The sequence below is a fragment of the Trachypithecus francoisi genome, unplaced genomic scaffold, assembly GCF_009764315.1.
Source record: "Trachypithecus francoisi isolate TF-2019V2 unplaced genomic scaffold, Tfra_2.0 Lachesis_group6, whole genome shotgun sequence".
Classification (NCBI taxonomy): Eukaryota; Metazoa; Chordata; class Mammalia; order Primates; family Cercopithecidae; genus Trachypithecus; species Trachypithecus francoisi.
In genome coordinates, this window is record NW_022681471.1 from 36,899,337 (window position 1) to 36,921,818 (window position 22,482).

Here is a 22,482-nt window from a genome sequence, read left to right on the forward strand (position 1 = left end):
AAAAGCTGATTTCACTCCAGCATCTATTTCAAATCATTTATTTATTCAACAATTATTAGTTGAGTACTCACTACATGTCAGACCCTATTCTAAACCTCAGGGATAAGAAGTAAACAAAAGCAAGTCCCTGCCCTCATGGAGCTTGCAATCTTGTGAGGGATACATAATAAATTAATCAATACATATATACCGTATCATCACATGCTGATAATTATTCATTGGAAATTTAAAGCAAGATAAAGAGATAGAGAGTGAATGGGAGGGGTTATTTTATACAAGGCAGTCAGCTACAGCCACTCTTATGTGGTGATGTTTGAGTAGATACATTGATGTGGTGAGAGAGTAAACCATATACAGTTCCCGGGGAAGAGCTTTCCAGGACAAGGTAGCAGCCTATCTGAAGGTTCTGAGGTATAAATGAGTTTAGCATATTCTAGAAATGGCAAGGAGAAGAGTGTGGCTAGAACAGGGTATACAAAACAGTGGAACATGAGGTCAGAGAGGTGGAGGTGGATTGAATAAATACATGTAGGATCATACTGGCTCACGACTAGGATTTTAGATTTAATTCAAAAAGTAATTAGACAAGAGAGTAACGTGGTCTGGTTTACAATATAAAAGTCCTCTGCTTGCCCTGGGCTGTGTATAGGTTAAAACTGGCCAATTCCTGATGACTATTTGACAGATCCCCCTAAAAAGACCTCTTTCTTTTTACTTTGGGCAAAAAAAATTTACCATAATTGCAGACCCTGGAGGAACTCAGTAGTACTCCAGTTCTCTGCCTTTAGTGTTTCAGTTTTCATTTCCCCTTTTCTGGTGGACATGGTCCAAGGCCCCTTATCAGTGTCTGGTTGAAAGTAATCTACTCAACTTTACAGACACATGCACATTCTGGAACTATTCAGCCATTTCTCCCTGTCCCTAAGCCGGTGGGTGGAATACATATGTCACTACATTTCTGTTAACCTGGTAGTAAGTATTGCACTACTTGGGTTCTCCAAATAATTACTGGCCCAATAGTGGGATTCCTGTTGTCATGAGACTTGCTTTAGTGCCTTGCTCTGACACTCCTGTTTCAAAGCATATTTGCAAATAACTCCAGGATCTCCAGTAAAAGTCTCCTTTCCTTTTCCTGCAAAAGGATAAGTATATACCTGTAACACACTTAGAATTACAGTCCTCAAGTCACCACATTTTTCTAGGAATAGCTTTCATTCTGTTTTTTATTTTTTTTCTCTCCCAGGCAAAAACTGAGAAGTAAAGTTCTTTAGCATCCAAATGGCAGAACCAGATTTAGAATCCAGTAAAAACTATCTGTGAAATGTAGGAAACTATGTCATTATATGTTGTTTTGTTGCTAAAGATATATTAATTTGCAATTTAAAATTTCACCTTCCGCTGGGCACGCCTGTAATCCCAGCATTTTGGGAGGCTGAGGCAGGCGGATCACCTGAGTTCGGGAGTTCAAGACCAGTCTGATGAACATGAGGAAACCCCGTCTCTACTAAAAATACAAAAATTAGCCAGGCGTGGTGGTGCGTTCCTGTAATACCAGCTACGAGGGAGGCTGAGGCAGGAGAGTCACTTGAACCTGGGAGGCGGAGGTTGTGGTGAGCTGAGATCGCGCCATTGCACTCCAGCCTGGGCAACAAGAGTGAAACTCAGTCTCAAAAACAAAAACAAACAAACAAACAAAAAATCACCTTCCTCAGTACCCAGACTATAAACTTTACTGGCCTTTATTTAGATTCAATTTTCAAAAGGAAGCTCCCCCCACCTCCATCAGTTTTATTTGAAAATATATTTTAAAACCTGCAATTTATTGGGAAAAATACGGAGAGTGCTTTATTTTTGTTGTATGCATAATGAAACTAAATAACCAAGACTAACATTAGTTTGAACTTTACCTTGGAACATGCCCACGAAGAACAAAGGAAGCCAGACTAATCTTCTTTTTGACTTTCTCCACTCCAGCTTCTTATATCAAAGACCCTTGGACACAAGTAAGTTATAGCTTTTGAATTACTTGTGGTAGCTTGGATCCATCCTGAAGGCTTTGCATACTTAGAATGGAGATTTTGCCCTGATTCCAGTCTTCTATCTGTTTTTCAAGTTATTTCAGCCATTATTTTACTTCATTCAGATTCCTTATCTTTCAAACCACATTATTTGGGAGGATGAGTTATGGGCTGAATCAGACTGATTGTCAATTTTGATTTGGGAGGAAGGTTTCTGAAACGCAACAGTGCTGTGGCTTGTTGCTCAGTATTCCAAGAGATATCATTGCTATGATTCTCAAAGTTTTCAAATCTTTAGAAAGAATGTTGGACAGCTAATATGTTTCAGGCATATTACTTCAGAGCAAATCTCCTAAGAGATTGGCAGACCTCCTCCAAGCTGACTTTGGCTATACTTGGGTTTGTTTAACTAAGATAATGAAATAAAGGCAGCTAACTGCAGATTAGCTTCCACATGCCTTTTTTTTTTTTTTTTTTAATGCAAAGTTTCCAGTCACTCCAAATCAAAATTTGGCAAATTTTCTAATGCGGGGTGCCACACTGCTGACTTCTATTCTACTGGAAAGGAATAAGCATGTACAAGGTGCACAAAGAGGACTCTCACTCTGTTGAAGGAGGCAATCTACAGATAGTGCTAACATGGTTATGTTTTAAAATGAAAATATTCATAGGTAGGTTAAATATATTGTCTTTGATTTTAGGTATCAAGCGAACTTTTAGGGGTTAGAGCAGGCGTTGGCACATGTTTTTTTTTTTTTTTTGTAAAGGTCCAAACATTAAATATTTTAGTCTTTGTGGATTACACAGTCTGTCACAGCTTCTCAACTCTGCTGTTGTGGTGCAAAAGCATGCATAACACTACATAGCTGAATGGGCATGACTGTATTCAAATAAAACTTTATTTACAAAAGCACAGCAGGCTGAGTTTGGCTCATGCACCATAGTTTACTGACTTCTCGATTATAATACTTAGAGTAGAGGTTTCTTAACCGAATAATTTCAACACAGCCAAGGACATAATGAAATTATTACTATTATTTTTGAGACAGGGTCTCTGTCACCCAGACTGGAGTGCAATGGTGCAATCGGGACTTACTGTAACCTTGAGCTCCTGGACTCAAGCTGGAACTGCAAGCTACTCTGGAGGCTGAGGTGCCTCTGGAGTGTGAGGTATAACACCACAACCAGCTAATTTTTCTTTAACTGTAGAGATGGGGTCTCACTATGTTATCCAGGCTGGTCTGGAACTCCTGGCCTCAAGTGATCCTCCTGCCTTGGCCTCCCAATGTGCTGAGCTTATAGGTGTGCCCAGCCCATCATGAAATTATTGCACAATTGAGAGAATGACTTGAGATGGGGCAGCTACTTTATAATCTTACCATCAGCCCTAGTGTCTTCACTCTACTAAAAGTCACCTCATCTGCAGCCTTTGGACTTGAGCTAATATTTTACTCTGACTGAAAAAGGAGACACTGCTGATATGCATTTTTCATTGATCTTATTCTCATAATTCCCTTAGAAATAGCAAGATCTGGCATTAGAATTCTAGAACATTAGAATTTCTAGAAGTCTTGCATATAGCAAATTTCATAAGGCAGCTAGTGACTTTAAAAAGGATCTTTATAGGAGTCATTTGAAATAAAATAAATAGGATTTATTTCAATGTATCTCACTCCAGTTTCTAATTTTGCATGTGGCCAAGTAACACTTTATGTCATTTTGCTGCTCAATTCCTTTTAGAACTTGTCTAAATAGTTTTGGGCATTTACTGAGACATGCACTTGCTTTTTAACCGTATATCAGAAAACCATGTATAACTATTATGCTTTTCCTTAAGGCTTACAGAGAGAATATCCTTCAATAAGCACTTTCACATATGTTTTCTCATTTAATATAATTTAATTATTTTTACAGATGAATCATAGAGAAGATAAAGTTGCTTGCCCAAGGTCACCCAACTAGTTGAGTGCAGTCAGGCTTCAAAAACAGGTCTGTCTGACTGCAGAGACTTTGCTTTTTCCACTACATCACAGGCCTACAGGAAGCTACTTGCAGTTCTTGGCAGGCTTTGTTTTTTTTTTTTTTTTTTTTTTTTTTTAACCTTAGTTGTTTTCAAGTAAATCACAGAAGAAACTGAATAGCATAGTATTTGATTCTTTTCCTATATTTCGGAAAGACGTGTTTTCAAAAGGGGATATGGTGAATGCTTTTGTTTAAAAAAACTGCAGCTCTATAACTAGAATATTTCCAAATAAGGGTGACTTCCAAAAATTATTTGCTTTCTTGGCAGTCTCCACACATTCTTTGTGAATGCAACTACATTTCCCATCTTCCTTGTTCAGCAGAGTCATATGCTAATAAAATTTTTTGAAAGGTGTGGCTTGGTAATATTCTTTTCAAATTTGAAATAATCAGAATTCCTGGCATCATAATTTTAAACTGTGGTAGAGCTGGCTGATAAGTTAAACATCTGGAAATTGACTTTTGTTGGGGTGTAGTTCTGTGTAGCCCTGAATGTGGATATGAATTGGGGTAGAAGCTAATGCCAAAATCTTAAGATAAAGCTATTCAAGTGTGTGCTTTTTATAAGTGTGAGATAAATTTCCTTTTATCAGAATGGCTTTTTTTTTTTCTTGGCCAGAGCAGAAAACATCATAGTGAATAATTGCATGATAAAAAGTGGGGTTAGAAGAGCTCATCCTTAACGTTGTAGCATGTATGATTCTGAGGCTTCAATTATTGTTATGCAAAAATATAACTATTTCTCTAACATCTATATTTCAGAGTTTGAGCCTGAATGGTGGGCTTCTTACCATAGCAATGTCATGCATTTGAGTTCTTATATGGTACCAGGGTGCTAGGGGATATGGGGTGAATCACAGTAATGAAGAGACAGGCATATAGTTGTTAATCAGAGGTGTAAATAGATAACTGCTGAGATGTCCAGTCTCCTGGCCCTTGGGTCCCTTCAAGTCAGAGGTCCTTGTCTGCTTTCCTAGTGCTCTTGGAGTTGAGGAATCTTTGCCAACTCTGCATACAGACTTGCCTATCAAGAAGCACCTAACAGCCATTGTTTTCTAGCATCCTGATGCTTCCCCGCTAGAACAGCCGATAAATGCAAGTTACTTGATTCTCTGCACTCCTCTTGCCCAGCCTGGAATAATCCATTTCTAGTCTGAGGAAAAGCCTTCTCTCTTTCTGTATTTCAAACGTCCTCGGTGCCTGTGGAATTTCTTCCTTTGTGGGATTAGACCTCTTGAATCCCTGGACTTGCAAGACACTTACGGCTTTTGCTGTGTCACCTTAACTCTTTTCCCCAAGACAGTGAGAACAGAGCCAGCTACCTACTTAGATGGAAGGAAAGAAAAGGGCAGACTATATGAAGAAAAAAATAGTTAAAACCTTAAAATATTAGCTTGTCACCTTATCCATTAGAACCAGTTAATTGCTCATCTGTGGAGTTTTCTCAGTGCTTGACGAACTTTGATTTAGAGTACAGAAATAATAGTGCTATGGTGACTATCACAAAAATCAGTATAAGCCTGTAAAACCCAGTCCTTAAAACTCCAGAATGAGAAGTGGGGCCACAGTGCTGAAGAAAGGGCTGCTCATGTGAAAGTTTCAACTTTTCTATCTTTTTAAAAGAATACTAATTTTGCCAGGGGTGGTGGCTCATGCCTGTAATCCCAGCAATTTGGGAGGCCGAGGCAGGTAGATCACCTGAGGTCAGGAGTTCGAGACCAACCTGGCCAACATGGCAAAACCCCGTCTCTACTAAAAATACAAAAAATTAGCCCGGTGTGGTGGCGGATACTTGAACCCGGGAGGTGGAGGTTGCAGTGAGCCACGATCGCGCACTCCAGCCTGGGCAACAAGAGCAAAAAAACTCCATCTCAAAAACAAAAAAATACTGATTTTATCATTATTTTGTAGAGACAGGGTCTCGCTGTGTTGCCTAGGCTGAACTTAAGCTCCTGTTTTCTCTCCTTTCTTTCTTCTTTCTTTCCTTCTTTCTTTCCTTCCTTCCTTTCTTTCTTTTCTTTCCTTTTTTTTTTTTTTTTTTTGAGACGGAGTCTCCCTCTGTCGCCCAGACTGGAGTGCAGTGGCCGGATCTCAGCTCACTGCAAGCTCCGCCTCCGGGTTCATGCCATTCTCCTGCCTCAGCTCCGAGTAGCTGGGACTGCAGGCACCCGCCACCTCGCCCGGCTAGTTTTTTTTTTTTTTTTTTTTAAGTAGAGACGGGGTTTCCCCGTGTTAGCCAGGATGGTCTCCATCTCCTGACCTCGTGATCCGCCCGTCTCGGCCTCCCAAAGTGCTGGGATTACAGGCTTGAGCCACCGCGCCCGGCCTCTTTCTTTTCTTTTCTTTTTTTTTTTTTTTTTTTTTTTTTTTTTTTTCTTTCCTTCTTTTTTTTTTTTTTTTTTATTATACTTTAAGTTCTAGGGTACATGTGCATGACGTTTATATCATGTATAACTCCCCAGTGCAATCCCTCCCTCCTCCCCCCTCCCCATGATAGGCCCCAGTGTGTGATGTTCCCCTTCCCGAGTCCAAGTGATCTCATTGTTCAGTTCCCACCTATGAGTGAGAACATGCGGTGTTTGGTTTTCTCTTCTTGTGATAGTTGCTAAGAATGATGTTTTCCAGCTGCATCCATGTCCCTACAAAGGACGCAAACTCATCCTTTTTTATGGCTGCATAGTATTCCATGGTGTTCTTTCTTGATGGAGTCTCGCTTTGTTGCCCGGGCTTGAGTGCAGTGGCGTGATCTCGGCTCACTGCGACCTTCACCTCCTGGGTGCAAGTAATTCTCCTGCCTCAGCCTCCTGAGTAGCTGGGATTGCAGGCATCTGCCACGATACTGGCTAATTTTTGTATTTTTCATAGAGATGGGTTTTTGCCATGTTGGTCAGGCTGATCTGAAACTCCTGACCTCAGGGTATCTACCAGCCTTGGTCTCCCAAAATGCTAGGATTATAGGTGTGAGCTACCGCACCTGGCCGACCTCCTGTTTTCTAATTATTATTAATACTGACTACAAAGCAGTTGTTTGGACCACAACAGAATACATATTATGCAGCGATTAAAAGTTATCCTTTTAAGAAATATTTAATGTCCTCAGGAAGTGTTCAAAATGTAGTGTCAAAAGAATAAAGTAGGATTTTAAAAGTGTGCATATACAGAATATCAGGGATTATGTTTATTTGCATATACTAGAACTCTGACTATAGTAGGTTTTTCAAATAGGATTTTATTTTCCTCATATTACCAAAAATATGAAGGTAGAACATCCTGAGCTTCTGCAATGTTTTCCCGTCGTCATCCATGTCCCAGGCTCCTTCTATCTTTCCATTCTACCACTCTTAGCCCGTGATTTTGTCCTCATGCTTGTCATCTCATGGTCACAAGGTGGCTGTTCCACATCCAGCCTCACATGCATGCTCCCAGGAAAAGAAAAAGGAAATAATAAGGAAAGCAAGATGTTGCCTGAAATCCCCAATAAACTTTCCCCTCCATCTCATTCATCCAGAATCTTTAACTAACTGGAAACATTGGTTTTTGCTGGGACTGTTGCTATACTGCAGAAAACTGAATTCCTTTAGTAAAGTAAAAGGGAAAAATGCACATTAGACTGGTGTATCTCAATGTAGTAACAAAAAGAAGCAAAACACAAGCAGCCATACCTCTATTCTCTTGCCCAGATAAAAGACTAAGTGACTATATGCCAAAACATTACCAGTGTTTATATTTTAGTGGCATTGTTTTTAATTTTCTTATTTGTGATTGTCTGTATGCTTCCAATGTTCTAGAGTGAAAATATACTATTTTTATAATCTGAGAAACAGCAATTTTAAACTAAAATGTACACACATAAGTTTAAAAATGAAATACTTCTTTATGTACTAATGTCGTAAGCATTCTACTTATACGACATAAAAAAAGCAAATTACAAAACACTCTGATCCCATTTATTCTCTTAAAATATAGAGAGATTTGGACAAGGCATAGATATCCTTATAAGAATTGAAAGGAGTTTGTAAGACTATGTATCAATCTATCAGGTTTTCTTGGGGTAGCAGTGTTGAGGGAAGCATACCTGATTACTTTTTTAATGATACATTTGTTATTATTTAAATTCTTTTTATGATAAGAATATATTGCTTTTTTTGTTTTCATTTTTGTTTTTGTTTTGTTTGTTTTGTTTTGTTGAGACAAAGTCTTACTCTGTTGCCCAGGCTGAAGTGTAGTGGTGCAATCACAGCTCACTGCAGTCACAGCCTCCTGGGCTCAAGCGGTCCTCCCACCTCAGGCTCCCAAGTAGCTGAGACTATGGGTGTGCGCCATCATGTCCAGCTAATTTTTCATTTTCTTTTTTGTAGAGATGGGGGACTCTTTATGTTGCCCTGGCTGGTCTCAAACTCCTGGGCACAAGCAATCCTCCTGCCTCAGCCTCCCAAAGTGCTGGGATTACAGGTGTGAGCCACTGCTCCCAGCCTATGGCTTTTAAAACAATTACATCTAAATATACCAAAGTAAACAAAAATTCAAGTTAGTCCAATAAAGGGTCATGGTCTTTAAGGCTCCAGACTTCTGGTTTTGAGACAGTGATTTTTTGCTCATTTTGGGTAGAGTGGAGCCTTTACAAGATATCGTGAAGTATGAGATGTGCCTTCCTCAACTTCAGAAATGTGCTGTTGAATAATTGCTTTCATATGGCACATAATATCAGTGAGAAAAGGGATCAGAGACCCTAGCAGAGCAGGAAGTGTCGTAGCAGATCAAAAGATGGATTGCATTGAAAAAGACAACTCCAGCTTGAACACTAAAGACAAGTTTGTAGGAAGCAATAATCAGGTCCTTTCACTTGGTGGTCTTGGATGTCACATGAGTATTTTTCTTGATTGCCAAAAAACCTCCTATTGCAGTTCTGCAAGCTGTTACAGTCTTTCACAGGCTTGCCTTCTTTCCTGAGAGATATTTACAGTGATAGATGACATTTTGGAGCACAATGCACGTGTCCCTGTTCTCTTTCTACCAGAAGGCCCAGGATTACGCCCTTAGAAACAACTGCAGTCTGAATGTGCGTGGCATGGACTAGACTTATCACCAGCGGAATGGGACCATTGTCCCAAAATGAACTTTTTTCTACTCCTGTGATTTAAGTATGCTTGAACTGCTGAAGAATACAAGACAGCATTTTATGCATGAAAGCTACTGCTGGGATGACTCTGGAAAAAAACATATTTCCACTATAGACACTGAACTTTTAGAATCTCTGTCGACCAGGGGCGGTGCCTCACGCCTGTAGTCCCAGCTCTTTGGGAGGCTGAGGCAGGCGGATCACAAGGTCAGGAGTTTGAGACCAGCCTTGGAAACATAGTGAAACCTTGTCTCTACTAAAAATACAAAAAATTAGCCAGACGTGGTGGTGGGCGCCTGTAATCCCTGCTACTCGGGAGGCTGAGGCAGGAGAATCGCTTGAACCTGGGAGGCAGAGGTTGCAGTGAGCCGAGATCACACCATTACACTCCAGCCCGGGGCGACAGTGCAAGACTCCATCTCAAAAAAAAAAAAAAAAGAATTTCTGTCAAATCAGCTTTTTCTCTCTTTTTTTGTTTTTGCCTTTTGGTAAGGCAACAACGTAAAAACAAGCAGCCTCTACTCCTAAGAGTGCACATTCTCTTTTTGGCAGCTGCATTTGTTCTTCTGATTTTTATCGTTTAATTAAAAATATGAAGATTGTCCTTCTCAAATTCTTTCCCACATTCTACTTCCCAATGTCTATGCCTCAAGGATTTCTCTATCTGCTTCTAACCTCCCATAGAAATCTAAAAGAGGCTCTCCACTTTCCCTCTTATGCTAGCCAACAATGTATGAGTGGAAGTCTATTACCCATTTCAATTTCTGTTTTCTTCTCTGGCCACCTCGGAATCAGGCACGAAAATTAAGAAATATATTTGCAAAGTGCAGGGGGAGTCATTAAAGATATGGGCAAGGAAGTACATGTTACATATGTACCTGTTCTCTTGGAAATCATCTGAGGGGCTGGGGTTCTAGTTAACACTGAAACTGTCTTTAGATTCAATCATAGGATGAAAAATGAACAACTTAGAGCAAACCACCAGCAAGGGTGGATGCTTCTCTTTCCCTCTTGCAGGGCTGCCAGAAGACCTGCTATTTTTCTTTGACCACTTCAGAAAGGTTGGTGGGGTTGTCGACGTGGAGCAGAGCCTCCTCTTCTACTGCTACCACCAGCACACGACCATACACTCTGTCTTGGAGGCCACCATCTGGCCCTGCCGTGCCCACTTTCTCGTCCTCACGCACTGGGTGATCTTCACCATCTGGAACTGGGGGCATGCAGGGGTGCAGGCTGGATTGCAGCATAAGGTTGGTCTGATTTGTGACATTGATGAGAACAAGATCATGGGCTTCTACTGCTAGGGGACTCTCAGTAAAGGCCCAGGGTTCTGATCTACCCACTGCCCTTTGTCATCTGTGTGAAGCTGGGCTTCACATATGCAGGGGGCCAGAAGGTCGACCAGGGGGATGAGTTTGAGGATAACCTGAGTCCTGAACCTGCAGGAGGGCTGGGACTTCTTCCCTTCCTCTGAGAACCTGTGGCAGCCACTTTCAGGCAAGAGCCCCGACAACTTCCGACTGTTGTCTGCTGTTGCATCTCGAGGCTTTTGAGAACTTCCAGGCATGATTTGTCCCTTTACAACATTCACCTTTTGTGTTAAGTGCTCAGTTCAGTCCCTTGGACCTGGAGGACATGACAGTAGCTGTCTGGTATGTGCAGTCCCGCAGGAGAGCAGCCTGTCCCACCCAGTGTGGCAGTGGTGGTCAGGGTCTCACTGTGGACCCCAGGCCTTGGCTATGGGCTCGGGACCCCCTTGTATGTGACCTTGGCCAGTCAAGGTCTTTTTCATCTAAAATGGGAGGCAAAAAGGAGGTTTTTATTTTATTTATTTGTTTTTCTTGAGATGGAGTTTTGCTCTTGTTGCCCAGGCTGGAGTGCAATGGCACAACCTCGGCTTACCGCAACCTCCACCTCCCGGATTCAAGCTATTCTCCTACCTCAGCCTCCTGAGTAGCTGGGATTACAGGCATGTGCCACCATGCCTGGCTAATTTTGTAATTTTGTATTTTTAGTAGAGACAGGGTTTCACTATATTGGCCAGGCTGGTCTCGAACTCCTGACCTCGTGATCCACTGGCCTTTGCCTCCCAAAGTGCTGGGAATACAGGCGTGAGCCACTGCACCTAGTTGAGGGAGGCATGTTTTAAGGCTTGAATGAAATAAAAGTTAATTTGCAAAGTTAAAAAACTAAAAATCCATAATGTATTTTGATAAAAATTTACTTCCTAGTCTTTTTTTTTCCTGAGACTAGGTCTTACCCTATCGCCCAGGCTGGAGTGATGGGATCGTGGCTCACTGCAGACCTCAAACTCCTGGGCTCAAGGAATCCTTCTACCTTAGCCTCCTGAGTAGCAGGGGCAACAGGCGTGTACCACCACCTCTGGCTAAGTTGGTTTATTTTTTTTCAGATACAAACTCTCCGTTTGTTGCCCAGTCTGGTCTCGAGGTCCTGGCTTCAAGCAATCCTTCTGCCTCAGTCTCCCAAATTGCTAGGATTACAGTCTTGAGCCATCTCACCTGGCCGTAACCTTTTTTAAAAAAATGTATTTTTGGGAAACTTTTCACCCATTGAAAATCAGCAGTCTTCATTTTTTGTTTTCTGAAAGAACAGCTTTATTCATATTTTTATGAGTTGTCAAACAAATATACTTATTAGATGAATTTACGGCAGAATTCGAGAAACAAGGCGACCCACGCTATGAAACTGCACCCTGTGTTATTTGGGAGGCTTGCGTGCTTGAGTTGCCAAACTAAGCTGCACAACTGTTCTAAGCTCTTGACTGCATTGGCTTTTGCAAGACCATTTCCTTCTTGCTCCACATTGATTTTAGACATCTTTGAAAAATTATCATTTTCAGACGTTTGGACAAAGAGGAAAATTGTTGCCTTGGCTCCAGTATCAGTTCCTTTCATAGCACTGAATGTGCAATTGCTACTAGAGTTTTGGTTCTCCGTTTCTCCCTGAGGACATCGGTATTAAGAAGAGATTTGACTCAAGCTACCTGATCATACCTATCTTGTATACAGTTGCTAAGACGATATGATTAGCAAGACAACTTGGGTATATTGTTACAGTGGCGTGGTAACAGAATTCATATTTATTCTACAGGCCCTTTGGCCATTTTGTTATTTTCCCCATTCAAGTCTACTTTTTTTTTTTTATTTCTAAGAAAAATAATGTTACAGTTAGGTTATAACTGTGTGGCACAACCACAATGATCATTTTCTATTCAATTTTAAATTTTGACTGTCATAAAATGCAAGCTTTACTGAATTAGAATCATTCTGATTGTTTCGTTTCTTAGGACAACACAATAATAGCCAGACCTACAAGTTCCCAGTCTGGTTACTAATGTAATTCAACCAGTCAGGCAGTGATCCGGTCCATTGTTCAGCCATTGAACCCCAACAAAAAGCTAATTTCATCATTTATATCAATCTTGTCTAAAGATTTATAATTTGAGTAGTGTTATTTCAACAGACTCATTTTCCAGAGTGCATCTGGAAAATGAAGATACTATAGAAAACAGAGAAATAAAAATAGGGAAAAGAAGGATAATCCTTAGATATGTTCACCATGTTTCCTTCCAGTTCTGTTTCTGTCATATGACTACACAATTTGTTCAAGTCCAGATAAATTATTGCTTCCCACAGGTCATCATTCTTCCCACTCATGTCAAAACTATTCATCATCTCCAAAGTGTGTTTTGACTTATGCTTTGCTTTGTAAAGGATACACCCAAGGTTGGAGGTGAAATATGTGTCAGAGACTAGGACTACAAAAATTAGATGTTTGGCTTTGTTCATGGATACTCCCCAAGTTTGATCATATTCTTTCATGCTTCTGACCATATGCAGTTCTGTCCCTTTTGTATAAAACACCCAATGATTCCCTTGTATAGCTGGTTAATTTTTCAAAGTCCTTTGAGAAGCAAAACAGTGTCACTTCTTCCAGAATGTCTTTCTTGACTTTAACCCACTGGTAATAAATTATTCAATAACAACTCTCATTTTTTAGTAATTTCCATGGGCCAGAAGATGTACTGTTTTGAAGTCATTATCTTTCCAGACTATCCCCTAAATCAGTATTTAATTATCACAACTACATTATGAAGCAGATACTACTCCAACTTCCCAAAGAGGAAACTGCTGTTTAAAGAGATTAAATAACTTTCTTAATGCCACACAGCCAGTATATGGTAGAGGCAAGATTTGAACCTGACTTCTGTAGTCTATGTTCTAAGCCACTAGAGCATAGGGCTTGGCTCTGTATCCCCACCCAAATCTCATCTCAAATTGTAATCCCCCGTGTCAAGAAAGGGAGGTATTGGATCATGGGGGTGGTTTCTCCCATGTGTTCTCGTGATAGTGAGTGAATTCTCAAGAGATCTGGTTGTTTGATAAGTGTGGGGCTCTTCCCCCTTCATGCACTGGCACTCTCTCTCTCTCTTTCTGTCTCACCTGCCAACAAGAAAGACATGCCTGCTTCCCCTTCCACCTTGATTGTAAGTTTCCTGAGGCCTCCCCAGCCATGCGGAACTGTAAGTCAATTAACCTCTTTTCTTTTTTTTTTTTTTTTTTGAGACCGAGTCTGGCTCTGTGGCCCAGGCTGGACTGCAGTAGCGCCATCTTGGCTCACTGCAAGCTCCGCCTCCCGGGTTCACGCCATTCTCCTGCCTCAGCCTCCCGAGTAGCTGGGACTACAGGCGCCTGCCACCCGCCCGGCTAATTTTTTGTATTTTTAGTAGAGATGGGGTTTCACCTTGTTAGCCAGGATGGTCTCGATCTCCTGACCTCATGATACTCCCGTCTCGGCCTCCCAAAGTGCTGGGATTACAGGCTTGAGCCACCGCGCCCGGCCCAAACCTCTTTTCTTTATAATTACCCAGTCTCAGGGAAGTTCTTTATACTGGTGTGAAAACAGACTAATACAAGTATTGTTTCTCAAAGAGCAGCACATGAACCACTGCTGCTATGAGATGATTTTCAATGGACATCTTTACATGAATAATTTTCTATTATTTCTTCTTTTTTTTTTGCAAAATATACAGAAAATAAGAAAACAAATTCTCAGCATTTTGCCGAATTTTCTTTGCATTTTTATTTTGAAGAAAATAAACATTACATATAGAGTTAGAGACCTCTTTGTGGCTCTCCCAGATCTCATTCCTTCCAGTCCTCCTCAGAGGTAATCATTATTCTAATTTAGTGTTTATCATTCCACTACAAGTTTTTAAACTACTGCTAAGTACATATTTATCAATATACAATATGTAGTATTCTTTTACTTGTCTTCAAACTTGATGTGAATATCATACCATATGTGTTACTCTGCAGCTTGTTTCATTCACTCAACATTTAGTTACTGATATTTATTTATTTGATACACTTGGCCTCTGTTCGTGCATTTCAAATGCTGAACATCATTTCATTGCATCAAAATGTCACTAGTTTATTTATACATTCTCCCTTTGACTGACATATATATTACTTCCAATGTTTGATATTATAAATAATGCTGCACTTAGCATTCTGCTGCATGTCTTCTTGTGCACATGTGCTAGATTACTTCCAGGTGCAAACAAAGAAGCAGAATTGTAGATATAGATTACATGCATCTTCAACTTTACAAAATATTACCAAATTGCTCACTAGAATGTGTCAATTTCCATTTCCACCAGCAGTTTATAAGAACTCACTTTCCTCAAAATCTTTAACCAACTTCTTAAGTTTCCAGTCTTGTGAGTATTTTGCAGTTTTAAATTTGCATTTCCTGATGTTAGTGATGCTAATGGAGTTAAGTAAATGGCCAATAAACCCCTTTCATGGGGTTTATTAGAATACCCCCCATGAAAGGGGTTTATTGGCCATTTGGATTTCTTCTTTTGTGAATTGCTCATTATCCATATTAAAATTATTATTTTTAAAATTTATATAGAGTAAAATTCACTATTTTTCGGTACATGCTATGAGTATTTGACCAATGCATAGGGTTGTGTAATTATCACCACAGACAAGACATATGAAATAATATCCCTTTGTAGTCAAACCCCTTTCTTTTCGCACAATTCCTGGAAACTGCTGATTTCTTCTCCATCCCAATAGTTTTGTCTTATCCAAAATGTCATATAAATGGATTACACAACATGTAGATTTTGGGTATCTGGTTTCTTTCACTTAGCATAATGTGTTTAAGATTCCTCCATGTTGTTATGTATTTCAGTAGATTGCTCTTCTTTGTTGCTGAGTGGAATTCTATTGTGTGGATGTACTACCATGTATTTGTTAATTTACCAGTTGAAGGGGTGTTTTAAATTATGCATAAAGTTGCTATGAAATTTTGCATATAAGTTTTTGTGAGGCATATGTTTTTATTTCTCATGGGATTGCTGGGTCTGAGACTAGGTAATTTATAAAGAAAAGAATTTTATTTAACTCATTGTTCTGCATTCCAGGAAATTTGAGGACACGGCCTTCACTTCTGGCCAAGGCCACATGTTGCATCATAACATAGCAGAGAAGGTCAAGGGGAAGTGGACACATGCAAAGAGACAAAACCAATGGGCATCCTGGCTTTATAACAACCCACTCTCCTTGGAACTAATCCATTCCTGGATAATTAATCTAGTCTTGTGAGAGCAATAACTCATCCATTACTTCTAGAAGGGCACCAAGCCATTCATAATGGCTCTGCCCTCGTGAACCAACCGCTTCCCACTAAGCCCCACCTACCAACACTGCCACATTTGGGATAAAATTTCAGTATGACTTTTGGTGGGGACAAACAAACCATACCCGATCCATAGAAGCTTGTGTAAATAATGATACGTAGTTTTCCTTTAATCTGTTAATATAGTAATTTATATAATTAGATTTCCCAATTCTGACCCATTCTTTCATTCTTGTGGAAAATGCTACCATGTTGAATTATATCAGGTTTTTATACACTGTTCAACTTCATATTCTTGTATTCTTTTTTTTTTTTTTTTTTTTTTGAGACAGGAACTCACTCTGTCTCCCAGGCTGGAGTGCAGCGGATCAATCAAGGCTCACTGCAGCCTGAACTTCCGGGCTCAGGTGATCCTCCCACCTCAGCCTCCCGAGTAGCTGGGACTACAGGTGTGTGTCACCATGCCTGGTTAATTTTCGTATTTTTTTGTGGGGATAAGGTTTCACTGTGTTGCTCAGGCTTGTCTTGAACTCCTAGGCTCAAGTGATCTGCCTACCTCCGTCTCCCACAGTGGTAGGATTACAGGTGTGAGCCACCACACCTGGTTGATATTCTTGTGTTCTGTTTAGGATACTTTGCACTCATGTGCATGTGAGAATTTGATCTTATACTGTATATATTTCTATACTGAAATCATCTGGATTAGGTATCAAAGTCATATATAGGCCTCAGGGCATGAGCCGGGTATCCCCTCTCTTTCTAGTTTCGAAATCAGTTTCTATGAATACCAACTATCTCTGCCTGATGGTTTTAGTAAAACTTGCTTGTATATCTTTAAGGCCCTGATATCTGTTTTGAGTATGGTAAGGGAGAAGACTTGCTCACATACTCAGTTTAATGATTACCAGTTTATTTAGGTTTTCTGTTTCTTCTTATCAGTTTGGTTTAGTAATTAATTAATTAATTTTAATCTTCACAACCTAATCCCATTTTTCTCTTCAACCATAAATGTTTAAATGACATTTCATTTAACATTGAATATGTGTTTGATATGTATTTTTGTTTGCGTCGCTTCCAAATATGCAGAGATTTTTATACACATGGGTTTTAATTTAGGAAAAAGGTATTCTGTTACACATTGTATCTCATTTTGTGCCCTGCTTTTCTGCTCAGCAGTATGTTTTAAAGATCTATTTAAGGTGTGGTAAGTGAATCTAATGCATTGCTTCTAACTGCTGCATTAGAACTTCATGAAACATTTGTGTATACCATATTTTACCTGTCCACTTTTCTAATGAGGAACTTTCTGGTTACCTTTGTCTTCCTGCTGCCATAAACAATTCTGACATGAATGCTTTGTCTGTGTCTTCTCATTGGCCTTTGTGAGACTCTGTTTTCTATCCTTAGTGAAACTGTTGGCCATATTGGTAATTGACTGTGTACAGATCAGTTGCTGTCTATAATGGCTGCAACAGTCTACACTCCTACCAATGGAACAGAACTTTTGTTCTATTACCACATGCCTACATTTGTCATTTTATAACTTTTAGAATTTTGCCAGTCTAATAAGTGTGAAATGATACCTATGCAGTTTTAATTTTATATATCTGATTTTCAGTGATTTTGAACACCTCATCATATTTCTGCTACCTTTTTGAGTTTATTCTCTAAATTGCTTGTTCATATTCTCTATCTATTTTTCCATTGGGTGTGCTAGCTTTATCTTTCTGATTTGCAAAATGCCCTTGTATATTCTAGATATTAACTCCTTGTTAGTTTTTTGAAATTTCAAAATTCTTGTCAGCTTCTATAATTCTATCATGTAATAATTTTGCCAGTGATGTTCTTAGTTGAATAGAACTTTGATGTTTTAAAGTTATCAACATAATCAATGCTTTCTTTTGCATTTGTGCTTCTCGAGCTTTTTTGAGAAGTCCTCTCTGATTTGGAGGTCACAAAATATTTTCCTATATTTCCTTTTATTAGCACTATAGTTTTACTGTTCATATTTCCATCTTCAATCCAACTAGAGTATCTTTATATGTGGAGTTACATAGGGTCCTGATTACATTTTTCTCCATACAGTAAGCTGGTTTATCAATCTTTTTCTTCCATTGATTTGTTTTGCTATTATGTTCCATTTGTTCTATTTATTATTATTATTTAGAGACAGGGTCTCTCTATTTTGCCCAAACTGGACTTGAACTCCTGGGTTAAGCAGTCCTCCCACCTCAGCCTCTCAAGTATCTGGGACGACAGACACATGCCACTATGTAGGGCTAGTCTATTATTCTTGAGGTAACTCCATCATTGCCTTTATAGGGTTAACTTAGCTATTCATAGACCTTTATTCATCCATATAAATTTTAGGCCGGCCACGGTGGCTCACACCTGTAACCCCAGCGCTTTCGGAGGCTGAGACAAGTGGATCACCTGAGGTCAGGAATTCGAGACCAGCCTGACCAACATGGTGAAACCCCATCTCTACTAAATACAAAAAGTTAGCCAGGCATGGTGGCACATGCCTGTAATCCCAGCCACTTGGGAAGCTAAGGCAGGAGAATAACTTGAACCTGGGAGGTGGAGGTTGCAGTGAGCCGAGGTCGTGCCACTGCACTCCAGCCTGGACAACAAGAGTGAAACTGCATCTCAAAAAAAAATATATATATATATTTTTTTTTTTAATAAAGTTATCAAGTTCCTCAAACGATTCAACTGGAATTTTGATTGGTATTGCATTAAACAGGTTAAATGGTGAGAATGTTTGCAATAAGTTGTCCCATCCAAGAGTATGGACCATTTCTCCATTTATTTAAATAATATTTTATTCTTTTATTGGAATTTTTCTCCATAAACGCATTTGTTACTTTTGTCTTTCTATTATTTGTAATTTCTTTTTGCTATTGTGACAGTTTCACATTTGCATGTCTTTTCTAGCACGTTATTACTGGTGTGAAGAAATGGAAGTTATTTTTGGCGATTGATATTTTATCTGGCAACCAACTTGAACTCTCATATTAATTCTAATACCACAGTTCGTCTGCTGAATCTGTTGCTGATGGTTTTTAGGTAGATTATCATATTTTTATTGCAAGTAATTGCAGGGTTTTGTTTGTTTGTTTGTTTGTTTTGCTTGTTTTGTTTTTGAGATAGTTTCTCACTCTGTCTTCCAGGCTGGAGTGCAGTGGCGCAATCACAGCTCACTGCATTTTCAAACTCCTGGGCTCCAGGGATCCTTCCACCTCAGCCTTCTGAGTAGCTGGGACTACAGGCATGTGCCACCACACACAGCTAATTAAAAATTTTTTGTGTGTAGAGACAGGGTCTTGCTATGTTGCCCAGAGTTGCTAGTGTGGAACTCCTGGCCTCAAGCGATCCTTCACCGTAGCTTCTCAAAGAGCTGGTATTACAGGTGTGAGCCACTGCACGAGGCCCTTTCATTTTTTATTAATTATTTTTTTCTTTATATCATTGGCCATAACTGACAGTAATAGGTTAAAAGTTAGCAGTGATAGATGGGAACTATGGTCTTGTTTCTGATCTCAAAGAGAATAAATCTGAAGTTTATTCATTGTTATAATATTTATTATAGTTTTTAAAAATACAAACTTTAACAAGTTAAAGAATTATCTTTCTGTTTCTCATTTGCTAAAAAGTTTCCTCCTTCCTTCCTTCCTTTTTAGGAAATACAGAAAAATTAATATCTATCCTTTATTGTCCACTTATGCTCCAGGAAATACGTTGTACATTTTACATGCATTATTCCTTTTTATTCTCACAGCCACCCCAAACAAGTGAATACTACTACTAGCCCTATTTTACTCATGAGGGAACGGAGCCTCAAAGGGGTTAAATTTTAATACATTATCCAAAGAATGATGGGAAGCTGGCACTCAAACCTTGGTCAGGCTGACTTCATAGGCAAAATCTTAATGAAATGCAAGTATTGAAGTATTATTAGTACCTTTTGTATAAAGCCTTAAATATTTGCAGTTACCTCGTCAAGTCTTCATGGCTTCTTTTTACAGACTCTGAGTATCTTAAATTTGCTGCAACATCCTGTCAGGGGTCGCCACGGACTTCTGGTTCGTTTAACCAGCTTTGTTTCACCTGCATACTGAGCTCCCCTTTCATCTCTGGTCTTCTCATCATTGAAAAAACTCTAACTACTGCACATTGACTGGAGAGATGGCATTAAATCACATTCACTTTTAAATTGTCTCACACTGGGCAGGATCAAACAACATTTCATGGTTAAAACCAAAGGAAATTAAGAAGTCAGGATTTTTTATTTCTTTGCTTAAAATCTCTTATATTTTAATGTATTTAAAACTTTTTATTTTGGAATAATTTTATATTGATAGAAAGTTGGAAAAAATGTACTGGGAGGTCCTGTGTACTCTTCATCCAGTTTCCCTCATGGTAACATCCTGTATCATGATACTATCAAACTAGGAAACTGATTTTGGTGCAATCTACAGAGATTATTTGAATTTAACCAGTTTTCTGTGTTCTCATGGACACACACATGTATGCATGTGTATGTAGGCCTATGTAGTTTTATCACATGTGTAGATTCAGATGACCAGTTTAGATACACAACTGTTTCTAGGGTACCCTTCATGGGACTCCTTCATAGCCACATCCACTCCTCTACCCCATCTCTAAACCCTAGCAACCACTAATCTGTTCTCAATTTCTAATTTTGTTGTCTCGGTGCTTATTTAAATGGAATCATACTCTGTGATCTTCTGGACTGACTTTTTTCATTTAGAGTAATTCCCTGGAGATTCATCCAGGCTGCTCTACAAGTTGATTATTCATTCCTTTTTATTGTTGAGTGTCTCCCATGGTATGGATGTACCAGATTTTAATCATTCACCTGATAAAGGCCATCTGGATTGTTTCTAGTTTTGAGCTATTATGAACAAAACTGCTATAAAAATTAGTTCACAAGTTTTCGCGTGAAGATAAGCTTTCATTTCTTTGGGAAACTAACTGAGGCGAATTGGGTTTCCCTCCCTCCCTCCCTCCCTCCCTCCCTCCCTCCCTCCCTTCCTTCCTTCCTTCCTTCCTTTCTTTTTCTTTTTCTTTTTCTTGTATTTGGGTCTTGCACTGTCACCCAGACTGGAGTGCAGTGGTGCGACCTCAGCTCATTGCAGCCTCCAACTCCTGGGCTCAAGCAGTCCTGCTGCCTCAGCCTCTTGAGTCATGGGATTACAGGCATGAGCCACCGTGCCTGGCACTGGGTTTCTTTTTGATTATACATAATATTGAAAATCAGTAAATTTTTTTTTTTTTTTTTTTTTGAGACGGAGTCTTGCTCTGCCACCCAGGCTGGAGTGCAGTGGCCGGATCTCAGCTCACTGCAAGCTCCGCCTCCCGGGTTTTTTACGCCATTCTCCTGCCTCAGCCTCCCGAGTAGCTGGGACTACAGGCGCCGCCTCGTCGCCCGGCTAGTTTTTTGTATTTTTAAGTAGAAACAGGGTTTCACCGTATTAGCCAGGATGGTCTCGATCTCCTGACCTCGTGATCTGCCCGTCTCGGCCTCCCAAAGTGCTGGGATTACAGGCTTGAGCCACCGCACCCGGCCTGAAAATCAGTAAATTTTTGATAGTCTTGAAAGAAATATATAATTTCCTCCTTCATCAATGTTAATAAATTATATTGATACATTTTTTGTTTTTAAACTGGACTAGAAAGGTAGGTTGCATCCATACTGAGTCATTGAATAGGGAATTCGTGCTTACTTTACAATCAATGTGGAGAGATAAAAGGTTTATGAGGAAAGTAATATTTTATGTAGATTGATCTGGCCATAGGTTTTAGGATGAATTAAAGTAGAAAAAGACAGGAGATAGATGATGGAGCCAGGTGAACAAAGACACAATCACTTTATAGTGAAAGAATGATGGTCAGGAGGACTAGGAGATTCCTGTTCTGATCTCATTTCTATCACTAAACTTGTTATATATGCCACCTTCATCAAGTCATTTAACTTGTTTTGTTTGTTTGTTTTTGAGACAGAGTCTCACTCTATTGCCCAGGCTGGAGTGCAGTGGTGCCGTCTCGGGGCACAGCAACCTCAGCCTCTCAGGTTCAAGCAACTCTCCTGCCTCAGTCTCCTGAGTAGTTTGGATTATAGGCACCCACCACCATGCCCAGCTAATTTTTGTGTTTTTTAGTAGAGATGGGGTTTCCCCATGTTGCCCAGGCTGGTCTCGAACTCCTAACCTCAAGTGATCTGCCCGCCTCAGCCTCACAAAGTGCAGGGATTACAGGCCTGAGCCACTGCACCTGGCCCATTTAACTTTTCTTGACTTTGATTACCTCATTTATAAAATGAGTGATTTGGCCTGAATCCGTAAAATCCATGCTTGCTTTCAAATCTGCAATTCTGTAATTCCAGACCATGAGGGAACAGTCAGGAGTTTTTCCACTGGGAAAGGAAAACAGAAGATGGACCTGATAAGCATCTTGAAGGTAAGAATCTACTTGGCTTAGTCACTGATTGAAGGTAGAGCCCAATGCTGGGTGACAGAAAAAGGGCAACACTATCAGGTCAACAAAAAAGAACTCAGCAAGATAAGGTCATTTTGGTTGAAGGACTTTTTAAAGTTTAATTTGGATGTGCTTTGTCTGCACACAAGG

The 22,482-nt window shown here is 39.7% G+C and overlaps 1 long non-coding RNA gene across 1 annotated transcript in view; it reads left to right on the forward strand.

Moving 5' to 3' along the window:
* LOC117078490 overlaps nucleotides 1-22,482 on the forward strand; it is a 100,040-nt gene that overhangs the window by 72,537 nt on the left and 5,021 nt on the right. The window contains exon 2 of the long non-coding RNA XR_004434997.1: nucleotides 22,241-22,314. This is a non-coding gene — a long non-coding RNA (uncharacterized LOC117078490). The remainder of the gene's footprint in view (nucleotides 1-22,240; nucleotides 22,315-22,482) is intronic.